The sequence below is a fragment of the Lepidochelys olivacea genome, assembly GCF_965140295.1.
Source record: "Lepidochelys olivacea isolate rLepOli2 genome assembly, chromosome: 25".
Classification (NCBI taxonomy): Eukaryota; Metazoa; Chordata; order Testudines; family Cheloniidae; genus Lepidochelys; species Lepidochelys olivacea.
This window is the reverse complement of record NC_140435.1, coordinates 5,974,375-5,993,704: the sequence shown is the minus strand read 5'-3', so window position 1 is coordinate 5,993,704 and position 19,330 is coordinate 5,974,375. Positions and strand designations below refer to the sequence as shown.

General features: G+C 47.3%; 1 protein-coding gene across 1 annotated transcript in view; it reads left to right on the top strand.

The window, feature by feature from the left end:
- FBN3 (fibrillin 3) overlaps positions 1 to 19,330 on the top strand; it is a 287,866-nt gene that overhangs the window by 91,026 nt on the left and 177,510 nt on the right. The window lies entirely within an intron of this gene.

The window sequence follows — 19,330 nt, the reverse complement described above, 5'->3', positions numbered from 1 at the left end:
ACCCCTCGCGTCCTGTCCCCAGCACACGGTCAGAGGGCACTGGCATGGCAGCCATCTCAGTTCCTTCCAACCAATGCAGCATTGGGCCATGAATCCCCTTCTGTCCGTTTGTCTCTGTCGCTAGCGCTGTAGCCGAACAAAAATTAATAAAAATACAAATATAAAATAATAATCATACAAATAATACATGTAGGTTCATAATTAGTTGTATTTTAGTAGTTAGTTAGCTAGTATAGATTACAGTTGTTAAAAGATAGATTAGAAATAGATAACAGTAAAACAAACAGTTTACTTACCGACTATGACGGACATCAAGGTGAAAAAACACAGCTTCCAAACCTGCCGTTCACTCAGCTAACCTCATCACTGGCCAGCATGGAGAAAGGGAGGAGAACAATGCCTGCAGTCTTTGCTGACCCACCTAGTGGGTCGGGGGATAGGCCAGGGACCTTCCCCTCTGATGGGACCCACAGTCCAGGTCACCTCCTCTTGTCTCAAATAGGGATTTGAGGGGGATGGGGGGAACCCAGGCCTGCCCTCTACTCCAGGTTCCAGCCCGTGGATTGCAACTGTCTACAGTGTCTCTTGTAATAGCTGTGTGACAGCTACAACTCCCTGGGCTACTTCCCCATGGCCTCCTCCCAACCCCTTCTTTACCCTCACCGCAGGATCTTCCTTCTGAAGGCTGATCACGCTTGTACTCAGTCCTCCAGCAGCACGCCTTCTCACTCCCTGCTCACCCTCCCCTAAGTGATGGGAGGTCCTTTTTAAACCAGGTGTCCTGATTAGTCTGCTTGCCATAATTGATTCTAGTATGTTCTTAATTGGCTCCAGGTGTCTTAATTAGCTTGCCTGTCTTAATTGGTTCTAGCAGGTTCTTGATTGCTCTAGTGTAGGCCCTGCTCTGGTCACTCAGGGAACAGAAAACTGTTCATCGAGTGGCCAGTATATTTGCCTTCGACCAGACTCCTGCACCCCACTGCTCTGGGTCTGTCACAACATCCACAGACAAAATAGATGGCAGGTCCTTCTGTAAAAGGAGGGGCTAGCTGCAAAGCCTACAGGATCTGAGAGCTCAAAAGGATCAGGCAGTAAAAGCAGGAGACTGGAGTCAGCTCTGTCTACTGCTGGATCCAAAGAGTCATCCAGATCTGTGACAAGAGCTTTGCAGGATCACCAGGGAAGATCATTTCCCTGCCCTCTCTTTTTAGAGTTCTTACGTCATAGGTTTCATCAATGGCTTCAGTGTTGGAGCCAGGATCGGATCTGAGTTGAGAGCTAGAACCAGATCCAGAACAGGTATTGACTGGACCTTCTTTTCACTGAAAAATTGTTCTGACAAGGAGAGAGCCCAAACTCCCTGGATAGTCTTCGTAGACTATGATACTGGAAAAGCTGGCAGGACTACCCTGTGCCTCTGTGAATGCTATGGCCATATTGGTCAATTCCTCATTTTTCTTTGCATGCTGGAAGACTGGTCTCTTCAGGGCCGGAACACTGCATTCAACAGAAAAGAGATGTCCAGATCGGTGAGCCCCACATCCAAGACCATTGCAGTGTTCCTCTGCTGCAGAAGAGCAAGTAACCTCAGAAGAGGAATATCAAGAGGGACTTCCCAGGATGTTTCCTTATGACTTAGGAGAGGTGCAGAGCAGTTCATCTCCTGAGGAGAATGAGGGAGTACCAAGAATGAGGGAGTACTTGTTTCCCTCTGAGGATGCAATTCAGTTCCACAAATAGATGGATAGGATGGCATCGACCCTGAATTTACCATCAGTAATTTTAAAGGAGACTTCACATCTGGTATTTGATATCTTAGGGTTGACAATGAAACCTAAAGTCTCCTTGCCCACATTAGAATTGTTATGGCAAATAGCATAGACCCTTTGGTCCAAGCCATCTTCATGCCAACCAGTTTCCAAAAAGGCTGATAAATTGTAGCAAATCCCACAGGAGAGGCTCTCTTGTTTTCATGTACATTCTCAACCAGACTCGTTGGTCATAGCAGCTACTCTTCAAAAATCAAGATTTTCTACTGAATGGATAAAGAAGGAAGACAATTAGATTATTTGGGTAGAAAATAATTTTCTTCTGCATCCTTAAATATGTGTATATCCAACTACCAAGTGGTGATGGTTAAATATCAATTTCCATTATGGGAGAAGATGGCTCTATTCACCAAACATCTACCAAAGGATCAAAGGAAGTTAACATCAGCCATGATTAATGAATACCAAAATGTAACCACACATGCCCTTAGGGCATTGTTCGATGTGTCTGATATTGCCTGTAGATCACTGACAATGGCAATATCTCTTCGTATTTGGCCAATTGGTTGTTGATGGGCTAACACAAAGAAGAATAAGAGGCAGCCATTCAGAACACTCCTTGTCTATTCAGAACCCTGGGTCTCATCATAAACAAGAAAAAGTCATTTCTCATTTCATCTCAAGAGTCCCTTCTTAGGGACAATCTTCAGTTCTGTTAAAGGAAGGGCCTTTCTTCGGGAGAGAGGCTTTTGAAAATAACCAATTTGATACATTCACTGACAATACAGCTGGCTCAAATGACAGGGTTTTTCCGAAGCTACTGGGACTCCTGGTATGGATGACACATGTAATCGTCGTGCCGGTCTCAGAAGGAGGTTACTTCAGCACTGGATTCTGAAGAATTTCAGTCCTAGTCCAGACAGTAGGCTGAAGAGAATTACAATACCGCATGAAACTCTTCATTCTCGAACATGGTAGCTACATCCGCAGAGAGTGCTCAATGGGGTATTATCCAACCCACCTCATCCAAAGTTAATAGTAACCATGGATGCAGCCAAGATAGGCAGAGGTGCACATCTTCACTCGCAGGTAGTAAAGGGTCTTTGGAGTCTCAAAGAATTCTGGTTAGACATAAATATATGGGAGCTGCCGGCAATCTGTTTGGCTCTCAGAGCATTTCTCCCACAGATATGCAAACCAGCTATCCAGATGGCCATGAACAACATGGATGCAGTTTATTATGTGAACAAACAAGAAGGGACTCATTCAACCCACCTATGCAATGAAATGATGGAGCTATGGTATTGGTGCATACATTACAATTTTTACCCTATTTCTTTACATGTTGCAGAGAACACGAGTTAGCAGATTGCCTCAGTATCTATTCATAATATCTCTAGAGAATTCATCAATCGAGGTTATTATCTTCAGACATTGGGGATTCCCACCTGTAGACCTGTTTGCCACCAGACTCAGTGCAAACTGCCCTCTTTTCTGCTCATGAACAAGGACAGACAGTCAATCTCTGACAGACGCATTTCTCTAAACTGGGGAATGGATCTCACGTGTGCATTTCCCCCATTCCCTTTAATTCCCAAAGTTTTAACCAAAGCAAAGCAGGATTTTGCCAGGATGATCTTAATACTCTGGGGTGGCTGAGACAACAATGGTAACTGACCTATTATTCACCACTATTATCGCTGCAACAGGGGACAGTGTTCCACCCAGACCTCAAACCTCTGCACCTAACTGCTAGGACTTTGACAGAAATAGAACCTCCACTGAGGTTCAACAAATTGCTATTAATGCTAGGAAACCCTTTACTAGAAGGTGTTATGTCTCCAAATGGAAAAGATTCACTATATGGGCAGAAAATAGAAATATAGATTCCCCCCATTCATATGGTCTTAGAATATCTGTTACACTTAAAAACAGAGGGACTATTCTTATCACCTATTAGAGTTCATTTAGTGGCTATTTCATTGGTACATGCATATATTAGGGACAAACCCATTTTCTCACATGACATGGTGAAGAGATTTGTGAACGGTCTACTGAACCTTTATTCACCCACCAGAATCGCTGTCCCCTCGTGGAATTGGAATTTAGTACTGAGTCAACTGATGTCTTCCCCTTTTGAGCCATTCCAAGATTGCTTTGTTTCACCTTTTGATAAAAACAGCCTTTCAGCTGCACTCACATCCGCTAGAAGCATTAAAGGGCTGCATGTAGTAATGGCAGATACCCCCCATACTATGTTTCAAAAGGACAAGGCGGTCCTTAGGCCACATCCTAAATTCATTCCAAACATTGGTTCCGATTTCCATGTAACTCTATCATAAACTCACCAGTATTTTCCCTCAAAACCCATATAAGCCAGGGAGAAGACATTGGATTACATTCTTTAGACATGGATAAGACATTCTTTAGACATGGACAGATAAAATGATTTCTCTCATATCACCTGGATAGAATTAAGGACTTCAGATCTTCTCCTAAGTTGTTTCTCTCTTATACCAGTTCTTTGATGTGTAGGACCATTTCAGCTCAATCATTATCTTGAGGGGTCAAATTTTGTATGGAGGAATATTATAGGGCAGCTTTGCTTTCCCCTCCAGCTCCTCTTAGAGCTCATAATACAATGGCAATGGCTGTAACTGTAGCAGTTTTCAAGCACATTCCCCTTTCTGAGGCTTGCAAGGTCACTACATGGAGAACAATTCACATTTGACCTCTCACTGTGCACTAGATTTAGAATCCTGGCCCAATGCTCATTTTGGCAGGGTGGTACTTCAGCCACCATTCAGTTAGGGCTCTGTCCATCCTTGCTGAGGTACTGCTCACCAAGCTGTCCTAAGAGTGGGCATCTGCAAAGGGCACCTGAAGAAGAAATGGAGGTTACTGACTCGTAACCAGAGTTCTTTGAGATGCACTCTGCATATTCCCATTCCCCATGCACCTTCCCCACTTTATACACAATCCTAATTGTATCAGTACTTGGCAGTCCACGTGAGCATTTGGAAGGTACTCCTATAGCCATGTTGCCTGACTCACGTGAGCACTAGTGACAGGATGCGAGGGGTGAGGCGCTTCCACCATCCTAGCTGCAATGGGTCAGCGCTTCCCAAGAGTGTCAATATACTGAATGCATCTTGAAGAATTCCCCTTATGAGCAAGGTAACCTTAGTTTTCCTCCTGGGTGCTTTCATGGTGCTCATCACAGTAATAAGTGAGTACTTTACAAATGTTAATGAATTTATTTTCCCCATACCACTGTGAGATGTGGAGGTGGTATTATCTTTAGAGAGGGACACTGAGGCGTACAGACCACTGTACCCACTAATTTTGGGTGTCCAATGTAAGGCATATAGGGTTTGATTTTCTAGAGTACTTAGGATTTTTATAGCACTTTGTATGTTCAAACCACAGCTCCCACTGTGTTGTTCTGTGTGCTCAGCACTTCTGCAGATCTGACCCCAGGTGTCTTAGGGTACATCTACACTGGGAGTTAAGGTGTAGTTGTTGGACAGGTAAGCACACCCTTGCTAGAGCAGGTCATAATAGTAATGAAGACATGGTGGCATGGGCTTCAGCTCAGGTTAACCACCTTAGTACACACCCGCTGCGGACCCTGGGTATATGTTCAATATGATGTCCATGCCACCATCTCTTCACTACAGTTGTTACCCATGCTAGCTAGATTAATGCTAGCATGGCTATGCCTACCTGTGCTATAATTACACCTTAGTTTGAGCCCCCATAAAATGAAGAACACACAGTTAGCAGTCACATGTGAAAAGTGTCTTGCCCAGCATTGCATAGGAACTTTGTGGCAGAGGTAGGGATAGAATCCAGTTCTCTAGAGTGGCATTCAACTTCCTTAACCAGAGACCATCCTTTCTCTTCCTGCAACCCCCGCTGCATTCACAGCTCACTTTACAGCTTCTGCAGCAAATGAGGCAGGGGTCCTACAGACTTACAGTTTTCGTCACCCCCTAAGCCTAGTTTATTTCCCGAGCACTGTCCATCCTATGCACTCGATGAGGAAGATTTTTTCTCTCCCTCTCACACTTCAGTTTTTTTGAGGGGGGAGAGAGGCAATTTGACAAAAACCTGAACTCAAAAACTGATTTGCAATTTTTTGAACCAAAAAAACTGAAATAAGAAAATATTTAACCCACAACTGACATTTTTTACTAGTATCTCAAAATTTTTACAAAAAATGTTGGGATTTCCATTTATGATTTTTCAGCTAAAAACTAGAAAAGTTTGACCAAAATGAAAATTTTCTATGAAATCAGTTGATTTTAGTCAAAAAGCCAGTTTCCTGTTGAGAAACGCTCCAGTGTAAAACCGTGGCCAGCTCGGCCTCTAGAATAGTTTGTAAAAATAATGAACTCCTGGGCCAGTGCCTTAGGTGCTGTGGATCTCAGTGGTGGCAGATGACAGAACAAGGAGCAATGGTCTCAGGTTGCAGTGAGGGAGGTTTAGGTTGGATGTTAGGAAAAACTTTTTCACTAGGAGGGTGGTGAAGCACTGGAATGGGTTATCGAGGGAGGTGGTGGAATCTCCTTCCTTGGAGGTTTTTAAGGTCAGGCTTGACAAAGCCCTGGCTGGGATGATTTAGTTGGGGTTGGTCCTGCTTGGAGCAGGGGGTTGGACTAGATGGCCTCCTGAGGTCCCTTCCGACCCGGATGTTCTGTGATTCTATGAGTCTGTGATCGGGGCCGCTCACTGAGGTCAATGGTGCTCCGCTGGTTTACAGCAGCTGAGACTGTGGCACACAGCGGCCGGGGGCTTCGCTCGAGCTTCCGCAGCCAGGGTGTGCTGAGAAGCTGGACGGGCTTTGTGGAAATGAATGAGGTTCTGCTAGGAGAGCTGGAATTTCCTCCCGTCCCTTTGGCTTAGAGGAACGCCCAAGGACACTTTTTTGCTGAGGGGATGTTTGGCGAGGGTCAGCGCTGCACAGAACAGAAGTGAAACCGAAACGCTCCCCAGAGCAGATGTGCAAACTCAAAGGATTCACATCAAAGGTCTCTGGAAACTTTCCCCCCACCCGGCTGACTTTCCTGAGACTGGGAGTGAACCATCTAGCTCCCTGCTCCAGGATTGGCTGGTTCCTGTCTCTAATGGCTTTTCCAAGTTCTGAATTCTTGGCAATCTGATGTAGAGGGTGAGATAGGAATAACATTGGTTTCCGGTGGCCCAGGCAGGCAGGCAGTCCTGCTTGAACAGCAGCCAGCCAAAATACACAGAGCTCAAAATAGTTGTGCAGTGTTCCATGGGCTGCAAAATTATTTGCTGAGCACCGTGGAGCAGGTGCCCCAACAATGGCCTCCGCGGTGGTTTGAGCCTCACTTTTGCTGGGTGCAAAGGAGTTAAAGTTCTTTTAACAACCTTCATACACCTTTACAGAGGGGCACACATCGCTCCATTCCCCTCCCTTGTACTTTGTTACAGAAGCAAAGATTGGTAAGGCAGTGTACACACACACACACACACACACACACTCTTTTTGGGATGCATCTGATGAAGTGAGCTGTAGCTCACGAAAGCTCATGCTCAAATAAATGGGTTAGTCTCTAAGGGGCCACAAGTCCTCCTGTTCTTTTTGCGAATACAGACTAACACGGCTGCTCCTCTGAAACACTCTTTTTTAATTACTATAAAGTATTTAGGCAGGTGCCATGATGACAGACAGTCTTACACAACAGGGGGCCCCATCCTGAAAGCTTTCTACTCCCGCTAAACCTATAACGACTTACATGGGTTCTCCATATGTGGAGTGGGGTTAGGATTGGGCCCCAGAGCATGTAGGTGGCCGGTTCCCCCCTGCTGGTTTAGCAGGTAGCATAAATTCTACGGCTTGCATATTTATAATAATAAGGGCTGTGTTCTAGGAGGAATCTGGCAAATGTGTAAAGAAAGCAATTTCTGGATATGCCAGTGCCAGGGAAGACTGAAAAATCCAATTGCCTTCACGTTTTGTGTGTGTGTGGGTTTTGGAGATGTCTCGTAATATATAAAATTCTTTAAATACAGAGAACATTTTTACAAAGCCTTTGGAGAATTGATTTGGTCCAGACTTGCACTAGGAGACAAAACAAGCTCTCCAGCTGTGTAGACACAGGTTCTTCCATGCCAAGACAAACAGAGCCTTCGCTTCGCTAAGGGATGTGATAAGTTACAGTTTTCAGAGGTTCCTCCATGCTAGTCTCTGAGCTTACAGGAAGACAAGGAGGGGGTGAGGCTGCGTCTGCTGGCATTCACTGCTCTTGTGAAGGGAGACATTAACCCTTCCCTCCTGGAGAGTGAATTTGTTCCATTGCTGAGCACGTTAAGGTTCAGTCACTGATCAGGGCTCCCTTAGGGACACAAGGTATTGAGGACACTAGCCTATCAGACAGATCTCCACTGTAGAATCAGTGTGTAATTTCTGATTCAGTCCAAGCTCCAGACCAATACTAATATGTGAAATATTCACAGTCGCCCCTTGGAAGTCTCCAGTCAGAGGAGAGCAAAGCTGGCCAATTGTACAGATTTGTAGGCTCGGATCTTGTACAGTGTTCAGAGGTGGTGATGGCTGAAGTGTCTGCACAGTGATTTCATGCTTTTGCATGAAAAGCAGAGGCAGCTCCGTCCTTATCTTTAAGGTATTTAGGCACCTCAGTGCCATGGCAATGAACGGGAGCCAGGTGTCTAAATGTCTTTGAGGCTCTGGGCCCTTGTCACATAAGTGCTGCTTAAGGGATCGTCCCATGGTGCCAAATCCTGGTGCCATTGAATTTATGTCACGGGATTGAGTGGAATGAGGTGTTGGCACTTGATGTGCAGGGCCCGGGGAGAGCAGTGCTGACTGAGAGGAGCATAGACCCACCACTATACCGGGTTCACTCCTGAAGGGTTTCTCTGGATCCGGAATGACCCTTCTGTGGCATTGCTGGGTGGAGAAGGTTTCCAGAGACAGCTGGGAAAAGGCTTGGTACTTCCCTAGTACTGCCACTTGACTCCCTGCTAGGTGCAGCTTCCCCTAAGGAGGCTAGGGCTGCCTGTTGGCTACTCACCTTCCTCTTCCCCTCACCCCTCTCCCCTAGAACAGCGGGGCCCCCCACTGGGACAGCGTTCACAGTTGGCTGGTCGCTGCAGCGCCGTCTGGTGCAGGGTCCTCATGTCTATTGCTCAGAGACGGCACAATGGGGAGCCTGCTGGGCTGGCCGTAAAGTTTCAATAGGGCAGTAGCTGGTATTTAGATTGGCACTGACTGTCTCTTCTATGGAAAAAAGGCATAAGGTGAAACCTTTCTTGCCCAGGGCTCTGTGCTGTGAAACACAGGCTACTGTGAGACAGAGGCTAGAGGATCCTGCTGGCTGGACAAATCGGCCTGTGAGCTCAGAGTATAGGCTGGGCTTGTCAGTCTGTGAAATGTCTCCCACTTCCCTAACTCCAGAGCTAATATGTAAATGGGGCTGTGTGTCTGCCAAAGGCAGCTGCCCCCTGCCCCTGCTCCCCCGGCTGGGGAGAGTTCCGATTTGTGCTCTGACTGCAGGACTGGGAGGCCAAAACTCCCGAGTTTTATTCCTGGCTCTGACTCTGACTTGCTGTGGGTGGTGTCTTGAGCAGGTCACTACAGCGCTGCCTCCCTTTACCCCCAGGGTAAACTGACTGTCATTTCCAGTCTGCCCTGGGAGCTGTGAGGGGCCAGAGAGGAGCTGAGGATTAGCTCGCAAGAGCGACCAGGATCTGGGAATGACTGGCTCTGAGGAGAGTGACTGACCCCTACTTTGGGCTGAAATAACTTCAAAGGAACATTGAGTTTTGAGTCCTCTCCATTATTGTGGGGTTGTGGTGCCAGGAGTTTGACCCTACAGCTGGGCAGTAGCTGGCACTTAGGTGTTAACATGGCTTTGGATAACATTGCTGACTTCTTTGCTTGGCAACACCACGCTGTATTTGGGCTGCATGACCCCACTGCCTCCTGGGCACAGTTTGAATCCCCCCCCAGAGAGCCTGTGCACTGCAGCCCCTGTGAGCAGGGGGAGGGCAGAATCAACCCACATGAAGATTTCTGTCAATGATTTGTCCAAGGCAGCATGCCAGTGTTCTCCCGGGGACACGGGGGCACCTCTTCCAGCTCCTAGATAGGTAAGATGAGACTTACAGACACATTTCGTCCTGCAAGCTGCCCAAGCACATTGCAAATGATGGGCCTCATCCTCCCCTAGAAGCAGCCCTCACGGAGATGGGCGCTCTACATCCACCCAGGGAGAGGATCTCTGCAAGCAGAGAGCTCTTTCCTCTAGCAGACAGAGGCAGACCAAGATCCAGGGGCTGGAAGCTGAAGCGAGACAAATTCAACTTGGAAATAGGGTGCACATTTGTAACCGGGCGGGTAATCACCCACAGGAACAATTCCCCTAGGAATGCACTGGATCTTTAAATGAAGAGTGGGCATTTCCCCAAAGAACTCCTGGGAGGCTCTCTGGCCTGCGTTCTATGGGGTCAGACTAGATGATCACAATCTTCTCTCAGAGCCTTAAACTGTATGAATCTCAGAACCTACATTACTGCTAGATAGATGGATCGATAGATTAGATGGGGGGTGCCTGGATATGGGGCCTAGTGCTGACCATTTTTACCATAGTGCATTTGCAAGAGACATGCACAGCTTCGAATTTGATCTGATGAAAGGCACGAGTGAAGTGCAAACCCTCCCTGCCACTGTTTCATTTATGATCATTTTTGTTAGAGTTTATTTGGTTGTGAAAAGTAAAAGAGAATTTTTAACGGTTTTTCAGGTTTAATAATTCTCAGTGTTGTTAGTGTCACAGCAAAGGCTGTTTGTAAAATACAAGCATTATGTTGACCCCTTTATAGCATAATAGCTGCCTGGATTCCCATGTCTCTGCTGCCCTGTGCTCAGCAAGTAGCTGTCTAGCAGCTCTGGTACTACAGTGAGAGGCTGCTTTGAAATGGGAGGACTCTGGCTACCTTTACGCTTATTTCAGGAAATACTCCACTTTACAGGTAAATAGATTAATGGCTAGGGCACTCAGAGAATCCTAACATCATCTCTGCTCGCTGCCATCTTCAGGAGTGAAGAAGTAGCTGATACTCTGTATAATTCCAGCAGCATTTGGTAATGGAAGCTCATGTTACGTCAGTGTCAGAGTTTGCAGAGCAGAAAAATTACCTCTGTAGGGAGAAAGGGCCAAAAAAAATTTTTAAACGGTTTTCTCCTGTTTTGTAAGACGGAAAGCCGAAGTTTTGTCTCCGATGACGACTCTTTCCCACACTGTGGAGAGATTTTACAGCACAATTGGCAATATTTCGCTCAGGTGAAGGCATGCTTTGTTCCGAGAATGACATTTGCGGGGTTTCTTTGTTTTACTCCCATGGAAATAGTGAAATAGTGAAATGTCACCTTGGATGCAGTTTGCTAATTCTCATGAAAATGAGTCTGCTTTTAGTGTGGAAATATGACGAGATAACTGGCTCTGTGGATGAGAGGAAAGCAGTGGACATGTTGTTCCTTGACTTTAGCAAAGCTTTTGACATGGTCTCCCACAGTATTCTTGCCAGTAAGTTAAAGAAGTATGGGCTGGATGAATGGACTATAAGGTAGATAGAAAGTTGACTAGATTGTCGGGTTCAACGGGTAGTGATCAATGGCTCCATGTCTAGTTGGCAGCCGGTATCAAGTGGAGTGCCCCAAGGGTTGGTCCTGGGGCTGGTTTTGTTCAATATCTTCATAAATGATCTGGAGGATGGTGTGGATTGCACCTTCAGCAAGTTTGCAGATGACACTAAACTGGGAGGAGTGGTAGATATGCTGGAGGGTAGGGATAGGATACAGAGCGACCTAGACAAATAAGAGGATTGGGCCAAAATAAATCTGATGAGGTTCAACAAGGACAAGTGCAGAGTCCTGCACTTAGGACAGAAGAATCCCATGCACCGCTACAGACTAGGGACTGAATGCAGAAAAGGACCTAGGCGTTACGGTGGATGAGAAGCTGGAGATGAGTCAATAGTGTGCCCTAGTTGCCAAGAAGGCAATGGCATTTTGGGATGTATAGGTACGGGCATTGCCAGCAGATCGAGGGACGTGATCGTTCCCCTCTATTCGACATTGGTGAGGCCTCATCTGGAGTACTGTGTCCAGTTTTGGGCCCCACACTACAAGAAGGATGTGGAAAAATTGGAAAACGTCCGGCGGAGGGCAACAAAAATGATTAGGGGATTGGAACACATGAGTTATGAGGAGAGGCTGAGGGAACTGGGATTGTTTAGTCTGCGGAAGAGAAGAATGAGGGGGGATTTGATAGCTGCTTTCAACTACCTGAGAGGTGGTTCCAAAGAGGATGGCTCTAGACTGTTCTCAGTGGTAGCAGATGACAGAATAAGGAGTAATGGTCTCAAGTTGCAGTGGGGGATGTTTAGGTTGGATATTAGGAAAAACGTTTTCACTAGGAGGGTAGTGAAACACTGGAATGCGTTACCTAGGGAGGTGGTGGAATCTCCTTCCTTAGAAGTTTTTAAGGTCAGGCTTGACAAAGCCCTGGCTGGGATGATTTAGTTGGGGATCGGTCCTGCTTTGAGCAGGGGGTTGGACTAGATGACCTCCTGAGGTCTCTTCCAACCCTGATATTCTATGATTCTATGAAAGTGCTAGTTGGGCAAAACCTTTTTGGGATAAATTTCCACTTTCTGCATATAACATGCCAGTGTTTTCAAATATTACCATAGTAGAAACATAAGGCAAAAACTGGTAGACTAACTGGTCTCTTTTTGTTCTGTAGAAACCACTTCCTTTGGCTAAGAGATTTTGAAGTTCCATAGAGAACGGATACGTTGTGTGTCCAGCTTTCCGGGTAGTGAGGGGTAGTATGTAGAGCTGCACAGCCACATGGGGACTGCTCCACTGTCTTTTCTTACGAGAAAAAACGGAGATGGTGCTAAGTGTGACTGTGACCGGAACTCTGTCCGGAAGTGGGAAAACTGAAGCCCAGCTGAGCAGGGCTGTGAATCAACCCCTCACTGGGGCAGGGGAAACTGAGGCTGTAAAAAAATATTGCCAAACATTTGATATCCATGAGAGGGTGGGGAAAGCCCCAAAGAAATGTAAAGCAGCTGCATGGAAGAGTGTAGAGACAGCAACAGCAAGGAGGGAAGGGAACTTATCTCCCTCCTCAGGCTAAGAACAGGGGTGCTTCTGAACCCAGGACAGGTATGACACGGTGTTCACTAGGAGAGTAAATGATCCAGGGTTTAATGGTGATTGCTTTCACGTTATGGCTTTTGTATGTGCGCATGGGAATCAGACATATACTGTGTGGGGTGAATCCCTTCCTTCACTTTTCCCAAGTAATTATCTACGGGAAACATTTCAGTATGAAGAGGAAACAGCAAAATCTGAGCCTGAGCCCCGCTGAATAACTCTCCCTTCAGGAGAGGTCATGGGAAGGGCATGATAAGCAAGAAAATTGATTGATGTTCTTAATGCTGCAATATCCGCGTCCCACTGAAATGGGTGCAGGTGAGATTCAGTTACTTCAGCGCTACTGAGGGTTGCAGTGACACACATTGCAATACGATGGAAACTAAACCTCCGTCGCAGGGTTTGTGGCAAGGACACGGGGGGGGGGGGTAACGAAAAACAGCATGGATGTGCATGGCTCCTGTGAAGCTGGTTGCTGCAGAGAACCCTCAGTTGGGTGTGGAGGTAACTGATTCCGTGGGTTCTGCCCTTTCAAAAATGATCGGTGAACTGATTCTGACTTTTATCGTTGTTCTTTATTTGAAATTGTCCAATGGACACTTTTTGCCAAGCTCACAAACTGTGTTTATCTGTGTCGTGTGACTGATCTCCTGAGTCACAAGGCCTCTCTGCACTTTCTGACTGGGTACCCCCGCTCTTTTAGACCCCTGTGCTTCTGCCGTGCATTCCACTCTGCAGGGAAAGGGGGAAGGTCTGGGGGCTCCATGGAGAGCGCCAGTCCTTCCAGGCATGGGGAGGCACAGAGGGAGGGTGGAGTGTGGGGTGCAGTGGGGAGAGGGGCAGAGGAGGGAGCTAGGTCTGGAAGGGAAGCAGGAGATGACTCTGTGCAGTGCTCCAAAGGGAAGGAGAAGGCCCTTGTATCTGACCCAGAAAGGCAGGAAGCTGGTGAGAGGATTTGCTGCCTGGAGGGTGAGGAAGGCGATTTCAGTGGCAGTGTTGGGCCCAGATGTTGCGGGAGAGGGTCAGAGGCAGAGGGTGTTCAAAGCGCCCTCTGTTTTCAGGCCTGGTTGATAACCCACCTTGCACTGCCTTTGGCTGGCTGTCTCTGGGTATGTCCGCGCTGGAGCCGGGGGGGTGAGTCCAACTCTGGCAACAATAGCTGTGCTTGCTCTCATTGAGCTCGCATGCTACAAGCAGAAGTGCAGCTGTGACTCGTGAGCAGCAGGACGGGCTGGCTGCCCACGTATGATCCTGTCTGAAACCTCGGGGGCGTACTGAGGCTGCAAGCCCAGCCCACTACTCATATCGCCTCTGCTCTTTGTGGAGCCAGCACAGGTCTGGCTGCCCAAGCTGGGAATTACTTGTCCATGCCCTGCGTGTCTCTGCTCCTCACAGTTCGCTGTGTGAGTCACAAGGAGAGAGGGAAACATTACATGCCATGCTCTGCACACCCTACCCTACCATTGCACAGCTTTGCGAGCCCTTAAACTCGGCTTTTGGCCTCCCCCCCCCTCTGCATTTACATTGCAGGGTTAGGAAAGAAATCAACGATCACTCTCGAGAGACGACTGGCTTCTGGGCCAGTTTCTGCCACTCATGCTCATGGCTGTGAGCATAATGGATGGCTGAGTTTGTCTGAATCCTGACAGACGGCTCTTCCCATCAGCTCCAAGTTCATTTGGAAACAATTTCAACAAGAAATATGGACGAGGAGGAAAGCTAGTGGCAGTAATTGTTGGCAGTAATTAGGAATGTATTGGCAGTAATTAGGATTTTCTTCAAATAAGTTTTTTAATAACAGACCATGTTTACTGGGAGATTTCTCATTCTAATTTGTAAAGAGATATTTCATGGATTTTCACTAGCACGCCATTGGTTCAGATTCCCAAATACAGAGCAGCGCTCCCCCATCGAGGTGTGTGACTGACAGCCTGGTGCTAAAATGTTGGGGTCTTTCTGCTGCCCTGTAATTTGTTGCTCATCCCTTCATGATCTTGTTCTCTTCCTTGTAATGGGAGCTCTGAGGTCGCTGAAGATTAGCTGATGGGGGAGCCTGCAATTGTAGGGACTGGACTTGATGCCCCAAGAGGTCCCTTCCAGTCCTATGTTCCTAGGAATCATGAGCTCCCATTTCCCCTAATGGAGATGTTCTGAGTCTGTGATGGAGTAAATCTTTGTGGAAGACAGATTTAGCTCAGTCAGAGGCAGAGTTTGCTCTCAGTCACGTCAGTGGCTAATGTAAATTTCTGAGCATGAATCTCTGGCAGATGGTTGTGCACCCCTCCTGGAGTGCTGGGCCAAGGGGAGAGTGCAAACTGAGGATGAAGCAATTTGGGGAAATTGAGACCCAGCCCAAAGCTTCACCCAAACCCCGGACCAGACCCTTCGACCTCTCCGAGGTTCAAAAAACATCAGCAAACTGTTTTAGAAAAATAGATTTGCCTTTGCACGCTGGCTGTGCTCACTGCACGCTGGCTGTGGACCCTGCACGCTGGCTGTGCTCGCTGCACGCTGGCTGTGCTCGCTGCACGCTGACTGTGCTCGCTGCACGCTGGCTGTGGACCCTGCACGCTGGCTGTGGACACTGCACGCTGGCTGTGCTCGCTTGGCACGTTGGCTGTGCTCGCTGCACACTGGCTGTGGCCTCTGCACGCTGGCTGTGGCCTCTGCACGCTGGCCGTGATCGCTGCACGCTGGCCGTGATCGCTGCACGCTGGCTGTGGACGCTGCACGTTGGCTGTGATCGCTGCACGCTGGCCGTGGACGCTGCACGCTGGCTGTTCATGCTGCACGCTGGCTGTGCTCGCTGCACACTGGTCGTGGACGCTGCGCAGTGGGCTGTGGACGCTGCACGCTGGCTGTGGGGGGAGGGATAGCTTAGTGGTTTGAGCATTGGCCTGCTAAACCCAGGCTTGTAAGTTCAATCCTTGAGGGGGCCATTTAGGGATCTGGGGTAAAAATTGGGGATTGGTCCTGCTTTGAGCAGGGGGTTGGACTAGATGACCTCCTGAGGTCCCTTCCAACCCTATGAGGTCCCTTCCAATTCTGTGTGCATGCTGGCTGTGGATGCTGCACTCTGTACAAATTGTCGTAGCTTTGTTCAGTCAGCCCAAGCAACAGGCCAGCGCCCAGTGAGGACACTGCCAAGGCCCCATGTTCCAGGGTTCAAAGTGGAGCTAAGTTTGCTGTGGCCATGGCTAACGTGCGGGTAGAATGGCAGACGTGTCCTTTCACTCCTCCCTAACTCAACAACGGTAGAAAGGATTTTGCTCAAACTTTCCAGCACAATTCACCGTAGGTAGAGCCCACACGTGGGCCCATTTCAGCCCGACAGGAGCCTGTTTCAGGCATTAGGAACTTGTGGAAACAGGGCTATATGAGAAGCCATTCACAGCCTTAGCAACAGCCCATGAAATGGCGACTGTTGAGGCAGGTACACATAAATTCAAAGGCCAGATCCTCATCTAGTATAAAGTGGTGTAACTCCATTGAAGTCAATGGAGCTCTGCTGATTTACACCAGCCCATAATAATTTTTAAGGCCAGACGGGACCCTGCTGATCATCCAGTCTAACCTCCTGCATAACATGGACCAGAAAATCTCACCTAGTGCTCCCACAGTGGTTCTGTCCTCATATGTAAGTGTGACCAATGTGGGACTGCCCCAGAACTGCTCTTCCTGTGTACATTTACACAGACTGGAGAGCCGTGGGTCCAGGCTGGCTCTTTGTTATTTGAATATCACATAACAGGCTCTCCAAGTGGGTTTCTGCTCCAGGCCTTGCTTTGTGATTGAATATAATGCACAGTTTCCTGTCTCCCTCCAGGACAGTTTATTTGGAAAGTTAATTATGGCCATGGGAAACAGTCCTCCCCTGCAATCCCTGGGGAAGGCAAGTCTGACAGGAGTATTGGTGGGGTTTTGTATATATTACACACAGAAAACATTAAAAAGAACATTATTCAGGTTGCAAAGCCAAGCACTCAAAAGTTAGGAAATGCCAGAAATTAAGGGTTGCCTGTGAAACCTCCGTTCAGCCCCCTGGTACATATGCATTATGATACAGTCTTCAGTTCTATGGTCACGTCCTACATTTCCACAGGACCCCTGCCTCATTCCGTTCACAGGGCAGATGCTGCCCAATATTTTGTTTTCTCCTCATTTTTCAGTGGGCCCCAGTTTTATTTACTGCACACTAATGCTGTCGATTGATCGCAGTTAACTCATGCGATTAACTAAAAAAAGTTAATCTCAATTTAAAAAGTTAATTGCAATTAATCGCAGTTTTAATCGCACCGTTAAACAATAGAATATCAATTGAAATGTATTAAATATTTTTGGATGTTTTTCTACATTTTCAAATATATTGATTTCAATTACAACACAGAACACGCAGTGTACAGAGCTGTATACTGTATATTGATTATAAACAGCTGCACTGTAAACATGACAAACAAAAGACATAGTATTTTTCAATTCACCTCATGCTAGTAGCATGGTGCAATCTCTTTATCATGGAAATGCAACTTACAAATATAGATTTTTTTTTGTTACATAATTGCACTCAAAACCAAAATAATGTAAAACTTTAGAGCAGAGGTGGGCAAACTATGGCCTGCAGGCCACATCGCGGGAACATCCTGCCCGGCCCTTGGGTGCCTGGCCAGGGAGGCTAGCCCCGGCCCCTCCCCTGCTACCCCTCTCCCCCGCAGCTATGCCACCGCCACAAGCTGCGAGCTCCTGCTGCTCTGAGCTGCATGGTAAGGGGGCAGGGGGCAGGGGGTTGGATAAGGGGCAGAGGGTCCTGGGGGGTGCAGTTAGGGGACAGGGAGTGATTGGATGGGGTGGAGGGTTGGTGGGGCGGTCAGGGGATGGGGAACAGGGGTGTTGGATAGGGGGTGGGGTCCCAGGGGGCCTGTCAGGGGGCAGGGGTGTGGATAGGGCTCAGGGGGGCAGTCAGGGGACAGGGAGCTGGGGGGGTTGGACAGGGGATGGGATCCCAGGGGGGTGGTTTGGGGTAGGGGGTCCCAGGAGGGGGCGGTCAGGGGACAAGGAGCAGGGGGGGGGTTGGATGGGACAGAGGTTCTGAGGGGGGCAGTCAGAGGGCGGGAAGTGGGAGGGGGCGGATAGGGGGCAGGGGCCAGGCTGTTTGGGGAGGCACAGCCTTCCCTACTTGGCCCTCCATACAGTTTCACACGCCGATGTGGCCTCGTGGCAAAAAGTTTGCTCACCCTTGCTTTAGAGCCTACAAGTCCACTCAGTCCTACTTCTTATTCAGCCAATCGCTAAGAGAAACAAGTTTGTTTACATTTATGGGAAATAATGCTGCTGGCTTCTTATTTACAATGTCACCCGAAAGTGGGAACAGGCGTTCACATGGCACTGTTGTAGCTGGCATTGCAAGGCATTTATGTGCCAGATCTGTTAAACATTCATATGCCTCTTTATGCCTCAACCATCATTCCAGAGGACATGCTTCCATGCTGATGATGCTTGTTAAAAAAAATGTGCTAATTAAATTTGTGACTGAACTCCTTGGGGGAGAATTGTATGTCTCCTGCTCCATGGTTTTACCCGCATTCTGCCATATATTTCATGTTATAGCAGACTCGGATGATGACCCAGCACATGTTGTTCGTTTTAAGAACACTTTCACTACAGATTTGACAAAATGCAAAGAAGGTACCAATGTGAGATTTCTAAAGATAGCTACAGCACTGACCCAAGGTTTAAGAATCTGAAGTGCCTTCCAAAATCTGAGAGGGACGAGGTGTGTAGCATGCTTTCAAAAGTCTTAAAAGAGCAGTACTCCAAAGCGGAAACTACAGAACCCGAACCACCAAAAAAGAAAATGAACCTTCTGCTGGTGGCATCTGACTCAGATAATGAAAGTGAACATGTGTCGGTCCACACTGCTTTGAATCATTATTGAGCAGAACCATCATCAGCATGGACACACGTCCCCTGGAATGGGGGTTGAAGCATGAAGAGACATGTGAATCTTTAGTGCATCTGGCACATAAATATTATGAAAATGCCTGTTCTCACTTTCAGATGACATTGTGAACAAGAAGCAGGCAGCATTATCTCCTGCAAATGTAAAAAAACGTGTTTGTCTGAGCGATTGGCTTGTATTTTTGAATGCAGGTTTTTTGTACATAATTCTACATTTGTAAATTCATTCATACATGTAAAACTTTCATGATAAAGAGATTGTATTATAGTATTTGTATAAGGTGAATTGAAAAATACTCTTTCTTTTGTTTTTTATAGCACAAATATTTGCAATCAAAAATAAATATAAAGTGAGCACTGTACACTTTGAATTCTGTGTTGTAGTTGA